The sequence below is a fragment of the Cyphomyrmex costatus genome, unplaced genomic scaffold (genome assembly GCF_001594065.2).
Source record: "Cyphomyrmex costatus isolate MS0001 unplaced genomic scaffold, Ccosl1.0 scaffold141, whole genome shotgun sequence".
Taxonomy (NCBI): Eukaryota; Metazoa; Arthropoda; class Insecta; order Hymenoptera; family Formicidae; genus Cyphomyrmex; species Cyphomyrmex costatus.
Window position 1 is genome coordinate 1,172,270 of NW_017275402.1, and position 8,918 is coordinate 1,181,187.

The window sequence follows — 8,918 nt, forward strand, 5'->3', positions numbered from 1 at the left end:
CAAAATCCGATATTTTGCTCATCATTTACGTCGAAAAATTCGACCCATATTGTGGCTGTGCTGACTCGCGTACAAGAGTAAAGTACATTAAAACAATCAATTGCCCGGATCATTTTGGTCTCAAAATGTTTCTAGAATTATTTGCTCTAAGAATATCCAGAATCCGATATTTTGCTCATCGTTTACGTCGAAAAATTCGACCCGCAGTGTGGGTGTGCTGACTCGCGTACAAGAGGAAAGTACATTAAGGCAATCAATTACCGGGATCATTTTGGTCTCAAAATGTTTCTAGAATTATGTGCTCTAAGAATATTCAGAATCCGATATTTTGCTCACCGTTTACGTCGAAAAATTCGACCCGCAGTGTGGGTGTGCTGACTCGCGTACAAGAGGAAAGTACATTAAGGCAATCAATTACCGGGATCATTTTGGTCTCAAAATGTTTCTAGAATTATGTGCTCTAAGAATATTCAGAATCCGATATTTTGCTCACCGTTTACGTCGAAAAATTCGACCCGCAGTGTGGGTGTGCTGACTCGCGTACAAGAGGAAAGTACATTAAGGCAATCAATTACCGGGATCATTTTGGTCTCAAAATGTTTCTAGAATTATGTGCTCTAAGAATATTCAGAATCCGATATTTTGCTCATCGTTTACGTCGAAGGATTCGATCCATAGTGTGGCTGTGCTGACTTAAGACTAAAGTTGGCACAGCCACAAAGAAAAATAGCAGCAAATGAAAAATCAAGTACATATTCTTGAAGGGCTTTTTTTTGCTAATTTAAATTCTACTTCAAAAACAGTAAAACCAAAATCCCCCTTATATTCCATCCACCAGATTAACGAAAACAGATTTTAGAAAACTGAATCGAAACGCCATTTTGAACTTTCAATTTTTAAATACGGATTCGTAACGAACGTCCCCAAAAACCACCTGTAACCAAATTTCAACAAAATCGAAGAATCTTAAGGATTTCCGTAACATTTCTGTCTGTCATATTGGATCAACTATTTCAAACTTTCAATTTTTGAATAAAGATTCGTATCGAACGCCCCCTAAATCACCAATAAACCTAATTTCACCAAAATTGAACAATCTTTATGATTTCCGTTACCTTTCCGTCTGTCATATTGGATCAACTATTTCGAACTTTCAATTTTTGAGAACGGATTCGTAACGAACACCCCCTAAATCACCAATATATCTAATTTCACCAAAATCGAATAATCTTTAGGATTTACGTTAATTTTACGTCCGCCATATTGGATCCACTATTTCGAATTTTCAATTTTTGATTCGAAATAATCGACCCCGAAGATCCCCGAATACGAAACCACATCAAAATCAGAGAATTCCAGCAGCCTCAACGAAAAGAGGCTTTAAAAAAGCGTGACACGCCAATTTTAAAATATGATGATGATGTGGTGATAAATGCCCTTCTAAAAATTATTGTTTTAAAATTATTATAATAAATTCAATAAAAAAATTAATACTGGAAAGAGCGGTCGAGAGACGCCACATTTAGTTTAAAATTACAACAGTCAAACATGTTAACTACGAAAATTATAATAAATACGTTAAACCAGAAAATTTAGGTGTGGATTGAACGTCTCCCGATTGCTCTTTCCAAATGTGCAATTAATATAACAACGTAAATAAAAGAGAATTTTTTTATAAAACTTAAAAGGTTTCCATTCACTGTTAAAGTTTATTAAATTTTTTGGATGATATTTTTTTATATTAATTTTATTAATTTTTCATTTTAACTTTTTTAAATATAATTTTTATATTATTTTATTATTAATATTAAATGTTAATTTTAATTCTTAAAATATATTTAAAGTTAACTTTACATTGGTGGAACCGCGCTTAAGCATAACACAGAAATTAATATTAAGTTAGTAATTCACACGGGTGAATATACATATATAAAAAAATTGGATCTCTCATATACGTTAACCGTTTTTTACTTTTTAAAATAAATATTATTACGTATACATATATCGGTTGTTATTCAGTTTTTAAAGATTTAATTTTTTTAATTTTGTAAATAAATAGAATCTAATATTTTTCGATAATTCTCCTCCGAATCCACGTCAAATAACTTCTTAAGTTTCTTTCGCTATGATTTCTTTCATTATATGAGAAATCTTTCTCTTATTATTCCAATGTATTCCCGCAGTCAATCTTGCGCAATGAAATTCTCAGGATAATTACTACGATCTCTTCGTCGATATTCAATCAACGCGCATCCGTACACGAAAGGCTCCAATTAACCGGGACGCTATTATCTCCCGAAATTACCACACACTTACGTACTCTGATCGTTACACAGACGTATGGCCGCATTCGTTCCAGTGCAACGATGCATGCACACGCTGGAAGGTGAAAGTCATCTGGCCACTGGCACCGTTCGCGATGGTAATGACAGTATTGTTACTGTTGTTAGCGATGATGACGTTGGTGTGATGATAGTTGACTTATTATTATGTTATCTGACCGATCGCCATTCAATTATTGGCCCGGGTGGCTCGTCTCACCAACGTAATCATGCTCGGTGCGTTAATAAAACAGGTGATTATTGCGTCGCGTGAAATTCAGTATGCAATTCGTACGTGCGGACGATGGAAAGACGGAGACTTAGCTTTGTTTACTTATAACACCAAATCATTGAAAGTTACCGTTGACAATAGTTTACAATGTTAATTGTTAACTTATAGAAAATTAAACATTAAATTGTACAAAATAATCGCTGATTTATGGAAGCTTTGTGATTCATTGATATTGCATGCATATTTTTGTGAAAAAAAAATTGTTAGATTTTTCCTTAATGCATTTATATAAATTAAAGTGCAAAATGGAATGGAATGAATGTGTAGAAGTGATTTATGAGATAATGAACACGTATAGATAACTTAAATGAATTTACAGAAAGATAAAAAATACAAGTAACTACAAAGAACAGTTAACAGTGTATAAAGATAATAAATATTTAAAATATTTAAAAGAAGTTATAATGAAGCCTCTCTTACAAATGATAAAATATCTAAAAGAATATAAATATTTGTTTAATTCTGCGACAAGAGAATACGGACTTGAAAACAAATTAATTCGTTCAATGTATTTGTCTATTTGTTTTTATGCTACCATTGTCAAAGTTGAATCGCGAAAACAGATTATTTCTGAAAAGTGTAAGAGAAACGACGACGATCATTAAGGGTGATAAATAATGTATGAAGAATTAAATTGCAAATGACTTTATCGCGGTGCTCATTCGCCGATTTCGTTACTTCTTACGCGACTGATCCGTTGATTTTCGCCAGGCGACCGATAAATCGTACAAAAATTCCACAAGGAGAATCGCGGCATTGTCATTGCAAGCGTACTCACTCGTATGTACGCGCAAAAAGCGGCTGCGTTAATGATGGCTATCCAGGCTTTATCCACCAGGTTCATCGATCATTCCTAACGACATATGCAGATCGCGCGCTTTTTTGCGGGTGTGGAATATTTCTTCGTGTACGCACGTCGTACACAATGATATGCAAAGCGCCGTTGGTCGGACAGAAAAAGCGGATGGGTACTCCAGATCCGACTTTCCGGTTGAAAATGATAAATTCACCGTAATTGATTCTAAGCGGTGTTATTAATCAAGCTTTCAATGTTGCGCGTTATCCGATTATATTGCTCAATACATATAACTTTCGAAATTTAAGCAAACGCTAAGAATTAACATGCTAATATTGTTTAATTTATAGTTCCACTTTTTTGATAACACTTATTTTCAGCATAAAAAATATTTACTCAATTATTGTATAAATAGTTGTTAATTTCACATTTTATTTTCTTTATATAAAAACCAATATATTTATTTATTTATTATTTTATACAATTTCTTAAAACGCGAGGAAACTAATTTTTAATGTAGTAATCGTATGTAGTTTTATTGATTTACGTTATAAAACAATAACGTAAACAATAAATGACACAAGTATGATATATAAAATATTTCAAGTAGGTAGAGTAGAACGATATATTGTTTTCATTATAAAAAATAAGCACCTTTTTCTTTGATAAATTTTCTGAAAACGCATTTTTAAGATATTATATTTAATATACATATTAAAAAATAAAATTTCTTGAGAACAATGCATTTCCTGAAATAAATACTTAATTTTTGACAAGGAATAGAATAGTACTTACATCTCTACATCCTGTGTACATCATTTTTGGCTTCTAAAGCTACATTCCAAAATATTCTCTCCGAGGAAACTCTTGATATATGTAATATATTATAGGCAGGGTTGGCAAGTAACGCGTTATTTGTAACGTTCATGGTAACGCAGCTACATTTTTGGGGTAATGGTAAACGATTTCACTAGTTACTTTATCTTTACTTTCTAGCCACGTAAAAGTTTTAGTCGTAACTAGAGCTATAGAAAAGAGATGCGACATTAAAGGGATATATATGTATATATTACATGTATATATGGTCTGATTGGCTCTTTTAATCACTTAATCACGACACCTTTTTTCACATTGTATTCACAGTTCACACATATAGGCTGCGTTCCGTTTCACGCATTATGCGCATGATGTATATCATTTTAGCTTTCTATGATATTTAGCTAATATTCGATGAAGAACAAGGATAAAAAAATTGAAAAATTTTAATATATTTCACTATTACAATTTATTTTTTACAGATTTAATTAAGTTATATTACAGAGTGAAAGATGTTTAATTTAATATGCTAATTCATTAATTCTTTAAAGAGAGGAGGACGATTCTGTTCAATGTCATGGAATCGGATAGACGTATACTATATATTTCGTAAATTTTTCTCCGGAAAGAACTTTTCGGAACGTAGCCTAAATAATGAAACAACGTTCTGTAACATTGTAAATATAATAAGTACAAACGTTTCATTCTAGTGTGGTACATTCATATAGTATATTTGTATGATGTTCTATTTTTAATAGAGGAAAGAACCTTTGATAGAATTGTCTTCTTTTTTGATATAAAAATGCGAAATGAGAGAAAATAAACTTGTTGAGTATATAAAATAATATACATTGTCTAAAATAGAAAATGTCTATACTTATTATATCTATGTGCAGAACCATCAGAACGAGATTTATGAGGAATGCCTCCTGCAGCAATTTGTTTAATTGGAATGCGTATCGAAAGAGGGAAGGAAACGAAATTTGAGAAAGAAAAGAAACTAGCTGTGATGAGCCAACGCGGATATTGGTGAAAATTTTTTACAATTTCTTTTTATGTGATATACTCGTACACATAACTTAGTATTAATTTAAGTAATTTTGAAGGAAAAAAAAGGAAAAAAGATTGAAAAAGAGAAACTTTGAAAAACTTTATCAAAGACAATCACAAGGATGTATAAATAAATATAATATATAAGAAAATAAATATATAAATAAATATAATAGAAAATAATTTATATATATTAACAATAATAATAGAAAGCATATATATTATATTTATTATGTATGGCTACGTTCTATTATTCACTTCAAGTATTGAAAATCTATAGTTCATGTGACGTATACGAATATATAGATTTTCGGTATTCACACTGAATAATCGAATATAGCCTCATATTATATACAAGACGATAGCAAAGTTTGGTCTAAATACATTTTTAATATAATTTTGGGAATTTTATGATACGATCTTGTACAATATTTAGATCTAGATTTGTTTTTCTGTCACTTTTTCTTTTCTCTTTACTTTTTTCTCTTCTTTCTATACTTTTTTTTATCTTTGTTGTATTTTATATCTATCTTATATATATATGGCGGCGTATTATATATATTTAATTTAATATTTACTTTGTAATTTGTTGTAGTTAATTTGTTATTATTACTAGTTTTTCTTTTTATTATATAATATTAATTTCTTGAAGAAAACGTATAGAATCTTTATTTCTAGATAAATTATTTTTAGGTAAATTATCCGTCTATCGATCCATTTATTTGTTTGTAAATACTTGTAAATACCCCAAAAATGAACTTTGGTGGCTCGGAATAAGAGACTTGTAGTGTCTTTCAGTTTTTGAACATGGCCACTACTATGTCTCCTACTGCGTCTCTTGATACACATCATATCTACATTACATTATAGATATAAAAAATACATATGTATATATTTAAAAAATAAAATTTTGACTTAAAGTAAAATAATATTTCAAAATTATATACATAATTTAGAGCGCGTGATTCGCATTTTTCATCAACTGACAGATGCCGGAATTATATTTGCGCTTCGATGCCGTGCTGAGAACAGTTTGGATGTCGATCGATGAGTCGAAATGTATTCCCGGGCGGAGTGGTTCATTCATACGATACAATGGAATGTTCGCACACACACGTTGCCATGCGTGGCACGCTGTGTTTTACGTTCTCGTGGTTACGTTTTACACATTCACAAGTTAAATACATAAGCGAAAAACATACAAATCAAATATCAAGATAGTGTTTTACTCAAACATTCAGCAAATAAGATATTTTTGTAAGAAACTATTTTTTCCATAATACAGTTTTATAACTACACGTAATTTTAATTAAAATATGTCAGTTGCGTGTGTAATTTTGAAAGAATGAATTCTTCCAAATTTAAATAAATAAAAACACGAATTATTGATTCAGTTAAAAAATTGAAATACAGTATTCTAAGATATGTATCTTTAATTAAAGAAAAAGAATGTTAATCATAAAAAAAAGAGTTAATTGTAATAATTACAATAACTAATTATGAGTGAAACTATTTCATCCTCTGTCATAATAAATGTTACGTCTTTAAAATTACATAAAATTTTGATTTTTATTTTAGATTAAAATGACTTATGCATTCAAACCAGCTGTGTTAATTCTGAGAAGTCAAATTCCTGGATATTTAATGGACAGCTATTGTTTTCTTTCGGATTCTCACACATGACTGCGTCAAATCGAACACATAATAATTAACGATGCGAAGATAAATGTTCGCGATGTCAGCAATTGTATTTGTGATTAGCGCATGGCTTTGATTTATTCCGCTCTGGAAAGATGTAAGCCCGCCGGTCGGGTGAAATGTACATTCAAGTTCGTAGAAGTTCTTTAGTCTTAGAAGGAAAAATAGATAAGCGCATTCCGCAGGCTCTGCAACGCTTTCTAGCTACGCTCTTACGAAATCGTGATCGTTACGTCAGTTTCATAATATGTGATTGCTCGTGGGTATACTTTTGATATATTCGATACATTATTGTTTCAGCCGCAAGGTACAGTACCTATAATAAATGACAATGCATTATTTTGCAGCAAATATGTTTTATCTGTGTTAAGATTCTTTCACTTTGTACAGATCTAAATAGTACTGGCTACATAGTTGTATACACTTATATTCTTTTTTTTTACAATTCTTCGATAAAACATACGTATCAATATCAAATTTGTTTTTTAAAAAAATTAATGTAGCTTTGCTATAATTACTTGTTATGCAGATATGTCTTAATTTCGAGTTACACTAACTTCAATTACACATTCATACATTACGCAATTACCATACATATATGACTACATGCAATTTATTGACTGCCTCTCGATGACCACAGAATTTACGATCAATATTGAAATTATCTGTTCTGCAGTATCGGCTGGCATCAACACGTATGATTCTCGATTATCATCAGCTACCACATTTTATTTTAAATAGATTCCCAATCGGTGACTATATTGGCCGCTTTTGAGAAGTCAGTATAATAATTTCACAATGCGTAATCGCTGCGACTTGTGTACTTTTAATTCCCGACGCGTACGTAATTGTATTACATACATAGCTGCAGCTTTTTTTTAGACTACACCCATATGTTACTTCGCGCTATCTCGAGCTGCTTGTTTATAAAGCGTTACCAATGTTACCATATACGCGGAAATGCGAAACAACGCTGCCGCTATCTGCGAGATCGAGCTATTTTCGTAATTAAAGCGGTAAAGGCGATCATATACATTGTGCGGGCAAACATGATCAAGCTTTACATTTCTCTGATAACCACCGGCCGATAAGAGCGATGTCACGGAGTTTGTTTTAATGGAAATTAAATGGTGAAATGTAAAATACTCGGGAGGAAGAGATCGCGAAACTATTGTGCGTCTTGTTTCGGTACATAAATTCTGCATTTATCTGCGGCTTATATGAATGAAGTGCTTTGTAAAGTATACATAGCGGTTACGTTAAAATTGTATGCTTCTTAACAGCGGTAGGATCTTTTTCTGTAACTCTGTCGCAAATATATAATTGAATAACATGATCAATTCTTTTTACACCGTTACTTTATACGAAATGGAGACTTTAAAAGTACTGATTGAAAATTTCTATTTTTAAGAAAGCCTTTTTGTTTTACACTGCGATATCTTAATCGTAATTTCCAAAGTATTATTACTTCTCTTCTTTCTTTCTTTTTTATTTCTTTTCCCTTTTAAAAACTTATCGCCATATTGTTATTACTGTTAGTTTGACCTTTTTATTGTCTTTTGATATCTTCCTCTTCTTTTTCAGATAAGAATTTTTTATCTTTAAGTTGCAAAATTCTTCACATATATATATATATATATTTGATATATATATTTGATATGCACACATATACCATATATATATATATATATGTCCCCTATGTGCTCTTTCCAAATCCGGGATGAAAAATACGGGTTTCCATTGAAAAAACACTTGTTAATCTTAAAATGACTTTGAAAATCGATTCGAGGTCAAATTCAAGGTCATCAATGGTTGGCTCCCTTTGAACCCTACAACTTTTGTACGTTATTTTTCGCTATCACCTATACCTTTGGAGTTATTTGCGTGGATGGATTAAAATGGCCCTGTATATATATATTTGAATTGATAATAATATGTATATATA

The 8,918-nt window shown here is 31.2% G+C and overlaps 1 protein-coding gene across 6 annotated transcripts in view; it reads left to right on the forward strand.

Moving 5' to 3' along the window:
• The window catches only part of LOC108783099 (protein abrupt), an 89,546-nt gene that overhangs the window by 21,554 nt on the left and 59,074 nt on the right, over window positions 1–8,918 (forward strand). For 5 of the 6 annotated variants that reach the window (XM_018551565.1, XM_018551567.1, XM_018551568.1 and 2 more), the window contains exon 2: window positions 5,122–5,254. The exons of the other annotated variant lie outside the window; for it this stretch is intronic. The gene's annotated coding sequence lies outside the window, so the exon portion shown is untranslated. The remainder of the gene's footprint in view (window positions 1–5,121; window positions 5,255–8,918) is intronic. 6 annotated transcript variants of the gene reach the window in all.